Below are 5,429 nucleotides of genomic sequence, written 5' to 3'. Positions count from 1 at the left end.
TGCTGATGATTTATGTGGATTTACTTTATATCCTGCTACTTTGCCAAAATTATTAATTGTTTCATCTAACTTTTTAGTTGAGTCTTTGGGATTTTCCAAGTATAGCATCATATTGTCTTCAAAAAGAGATAGTTTTATTACCTCATTCTCTATTCTGATTCCTTCTATTTATTTTTCTTCTCTTATTGCTATTGCTAGCACTTCCAATACAATATTGAAAAATATTGGTGACACCTGAAAAATATTGGAATATTGAAAAAATATTGAAAAATATTGTTTCATACCTGATCTTACTAGGAAGGCTTCTAGTTTATCCCTATTACAAACAATGCTTGCTGATGGTTTTAGACAATATTTTTTATTACTTTAAGGAAAAATCCATTTATACCAATACTTTTTTTTTTAAATAAAAGTAAGTATTGGACTTTATCAAAAGTTTTTTCTGCATCTATTGATATAATCATGATTTTAAAAAACTTTTATTATTGATATAATTAATTATGTTAATAGTTTTTTTATGTTAAACCATCCCTACATTCCTGATATAAACCCCACTTGATCATGATGTATAATCTTTGTAATATAATGTTGTGATCTTTTAGCTAGTATTTTATTTAGGATTTTTGCATCCATATTCATGAATGAAATTGGTTTATAATTTTCTTTTTCTGTTTTTACTCTTTCTGATTTAGGTGTCAGTATCATATTTGTTTCATAAAAGGAATTTGGTAGTATCCCTTCTTTACTTATTACTCCAAATAGTTTATTTGATGTTAGAATTAGTAGATCTTTAAATGTTTCATAGAATTTACTTGGAAATCTGTCTGGTCATGATGCTTTTCTTTTAGGAAGCTTATTTATGGCCTGTTCAATTTCTTTTTCTAAAATTGGTCTATTTTAGATATCCTGTTTCCTCTTATGCTAATCTAGGCAATTTATATTTTTGTAAATATTCTTCCATTTCACTTAAGTTATTAAATTTATTGGCATATATTTGGGTAAAATAAATCCTTATAATTGCTTTAATTTCATCTTTGTTAGTAGCATATTGGCCCTTTTCATTTTTGATACTAGTGATTTGATTTTCTTCTCTCTCTCTTTTTTTTTAAAAATCAAATTAACCAATTGGGCTTGTATTAAGAGGAAGGTGTGGGGGTGGGTTAGTGTGTAACTGCACAATAGCATATGTGAATTGAGATGGCCAGTAGGTGGCTCCAACGAGATGAAGCCCAAAAGTTAGTATCAGAAAGAAGTTCAGAAAATAAGAAGCAAGTCTATGTACTCAGCAGCAACCACAACTATTAGAACAATACCCAACAGGCATGGTACGACCCTGCAAAGAACAGCCAGATGCCATCATGAGAAGACATCCACAGGGTCCTTCAGGGCCAGAAGTATAAGCTGCGCTGGACGTGTGTGCCCTGCTCATGTGGGCAACTGATATGTTCATCTTTATGTTTGTTCTCTAGATACACAGGTTCCTTATCTGTGTGCCCTCCATGAATGTTCCTATTCACATAAGTTCTCAACATATGTGCCTTTTCCACTGGTAATATGGTAAGCTATGGAAGAATATGCACATGTATGTGTGGCTATGTTTGATGAGATTACTTGAATTAATCTGTCTTTTATATTTCTGGTAAAAGTAATATATTATCTATATTTCCAGTATCACATTGGTAGGGGCTTGTAAGCTATTATTTTTGAGTGGGTGCTAATGAGAAGTGTGCTGAAGCCATATCATACTGAATTGAACCAATTGTTAAATTTTCATTGTGATCATTTACACCTTGGAAATCAGCAAATACTACAAATTAGGGCTTGAAATATTATTTTGTTGCTTGGCTAGGCTTAAGAAGGTGATGGAGAAAATGTTAATTGTGCAGATTAAACTTAAAAACTTGTCTTGTGTACTTCTCTTCCCCTCCCCCCAAAGATGGTTGTTTACTAGTATACCCTTGGCACTAACCCACTTGACTTGAATGTGAGGCAGCTTTTCTGGGGTACCTACCTGTGAAAAGAGGGTGCCTTTGGAGTTCCATATTTAGTGCCGTTAAATTATTTACTTGTTTGATTTCTGCTCTATTGTTGGTGTTGTTTCTCCAGTTTCCTAGGATATTAGGAAGTAGCTTGCCTTGAATGTGGAGTAGCTTTTTTGGGATGCCCACATGTGAGAAGGGGTGCCTTGGGAGCTATATATTTAGTTTCTTTAAATTGTTTATCTATCCTGTCTCTGCTCTATTATTTGCCCAAGTTCTCCCATTTCCTTGAACATTATGTAGGTGCACATAGGCTTAATCCATCTGTCCGTCTGTCTGTCTGTCCGTCCGTCTGCCCATCTGTCTCTCTTAGCTTATCCCATCCTATCCTGTCTTATCCTATCCTATCCTATCCTATCCCTCTTCCTCTTCTTTCTCAAAAAAAAATATAAAATTAAATTTAAAAAGTTATGCTCTATTTTTCAGGCAATATTGACAAAGCGTCCTGTGGGAACTTTCTCCTAAAATAAAATGTTTGGGGAAGTTTTCCTTAACATGACAGATTGGCAGGGTGATAACAATATTGTGAGTATAGTTAGGGTATTTGTTTTTTTTGGGGAGGGCATCAGGCTTAAATAAGGTGACTTAGGTGGAGAAGTGTTCTGGCATAGTGGAAAGAATGCTGAAATTGGAGTCAAAAGATCTGAGTTAAAATCTGGGTTCTATTACTTGTTACCTGTATAATCATACTTGAGTCATTTAACTTCTTTAAGCCTCAGTTTTCTCACCTAGAAAAGTGGAGAATTTGATTCGTTGAGCTTCAATGTCTCTTGCAAACTCTAAAACATATTTAGGAAAAAAACTACCCAGAATGATGTAGGGAGGCAGGCCTTATATTTCATACTTCAATAAGACTTATGGTGAGCTTACTGTCATAGCGTCATTCTTTTGTACCTTTTCCTTATAGGACACAGGGGGTCTAGTCAGTCCCTGCAATCTTGAAATTTAGCAGTAGCACAGTCCCAGGCAGGAAATTTGGCACACACTAGGGTTGTTCCATTGGAATTACACAAGATAAAAGTGACAGCATTTAAGAATTGAAATGGACTTTAGGGGTCACCTAGTCTGACCCTTGCATGAATAGAATGCCTGTAATGACACCCCTGACAAGGGATCTACTTGATGATCTCTAATGAAGATGAACCCATGACCTCTTGAGGCTACACATCCCACTTTGCAATAGCTCTAATGGTGAGTAAACATGAAGTTTAAATCTTAATCTCTATCATTTCTGCCTGTTGCTTGCTGGAAAGTCCAGGTGGGGCCAAAGAGAACGAGTTTGAGCCCTCTTCCTCAATACAAGATATCAAAACAGCTATCAGAACCTCCTCATTCTGTACCCTCCTCCCCATATCTTTACCTGGCTAAGAATTCTTAGTTCTTTCAATAGATTCCCACATGACCTGGGTTCAGGGCTCTTCGTCAACTTGGCCGCCCTTGTCTGGATACTCTGCATCTTTTCAATGTCCTTCTTAAACTGCCTTGCATTTCATTCCAGATGTGAGTTGACTAGGGTAGAGTACAGATGTACTATTACCTCTTTATTCCTTAAATTGGGTAATGCCTCTCATCTCTTTTATGGTCCACTTTGGGACAGTGAAGTATTTACTGGAAAAGAGACCCTTAAATATTACCCCAGAGGCACAGAAATAAATTGAAAAAAGTCATAAAGGCAGGTTTGGAGTTGAGAGAGAATACTATAACGTAAGGAAAGTTACTCATGTCAATAACACACGGCAATACCTATTCATTTAGCTAACTTAATTTTAAAAGTAAATAATAATTATTTCCCTGGGAGAAGCACAAAAGTTGAGCTCATGTTTCTTTTTTAGCATGGACTTTCTCCATTATGAAAGTCAAACACATGGCCCACAGTTACCAGAAAGAGATAAAAGGGATCCAAGTGCAATGATCATGTACTGACTTTTTCCCTTTTTTTCTTGAAAGCTTGATCATTGCTCAGAAAGCCAGCAACCACCATCCATGAATAAGATGGCCATACAAAATGTCACCAAGCCCACTAGGAAAACGGCAGTTTTTCTTCATCAGCCATTTGGTGTTGATATGGCAGGCTCTACTGAAAGGCCAGCTGTGAAACTCTAATGGGCATTGGAGTTAGGTTTCACAGTAAACTGACATCAGTCTTCCTTCCCAGTTCTAAATTTAATCATGTTTGCTACAAATTATCCTCAGCGTTACCACTTATTCCAGAACGGGCAAAATCATTAGGCTTAATAAAAAAGAACCATAGAAGACACTTGTAAGGGATATTCAAAGTGAGCATGTTTGGGTCATTTTGGGCAACTAGTTTTTCTGCTCTGTCCAGGCACAGCTAAGGAAGGCATCATGGGAACACATGCCTTGCAGGGATTCTTAACCACTTTTGTGCGTGTCATAAACCTCTTTGGCAGTCTAGGGAAACCTATGGAGCTCTTCTCAAAATAAGGTTTTAACACATATAAGATAAAGTACATAGGATTGCAAAGGAAACTAATGATATTGAAATAGTTATCAAAATGTTAAAAAAAAAAAGTTCCCGGACCCCAGCTTACGAACCTCTAGAGCATGGAGTATCATAGAGGTATAACTGACACCCAGATTAGAAGGCCATTCTTTGCAGCAGTCAGGAACCTCTAGTTCCTCAAATGTGGCTCTTTGACTGAATCCAAACTTCATAGACAAATCCCCTTAATAAAAGGATTTGTTCTGTAAAACTTGGAGTTAGTCAGGGGGCCACATTGAAGACTTAGGGGGCTACATGTGGCCTCGAGGCTGCAGGTTCCCCACCCCTGGTAATTCATATTGTGAGATATATGATGAATCACCACTCAGGCAGAGGTACTTATTTATTGATAATTATATAAAAATAGCTGACATTTATATAGTGCTTTAAGGAGTTTAGAACTCTTTATATATCTTATTTGATCCTTACAACTCTGAGAGGTAGGTACTACTATAATCTATTTTACAGATTTAGGAAACAATTCCCAAGAGGTTGAGTGACTTTCTCCACATCACATATCTAGAAAGTACCTGAGGAAGATTCAAACTCAAGTCTTACTGACTCCATATTCAGTAGATTTTGCATGAGGGCATGTGTGTGTTTGTGTGTGAGTGTGTATATGTGTGTGTGTAAAGTCTTGTGTGCTTTCCTGGAGATTTCAGCCCCTGGGTGAAAATGGAAAAATAATTTTCATATTCCTGACTTACATCTGGGTAATTTTCAGAAACTCATTACACTTCAACATTTCTCTACCACGCCATCATCCCTGCTCATTCTAGAGTGTTCAGAGTTATGTTGTAATTTTATTTTTTTAAATATATATTTTTATTTCATTAAGTATTTCCCAATTCCATGTAAAACAATTTTTAACAATCATATGAAAATTA

The sequence above is a fragment of the Phascolarctos cinereus genome, unplaced genomic scaffold (assembly GCF_003287225.1).
Source record: "Phascolarctos cinereus isolate Bilbo 61053 unplaced genomic scaffold, phaCin_HiC Scaffold_726;HRSCAF=1367, whole genome shotgun sequence".
In the NCBI taxonomy this organism is placed as follows: Eukaryota; Metazoa; Chordata; class Mammalia; order Diprotodontia; family Phascolarctidae; genus Phascolarctos; species Phascolarctos cinereus.
The sequence above is the reverse complement of the archived record's forward strand: the minus strand, read 5'-3'. Positions refer to the sequence as shown.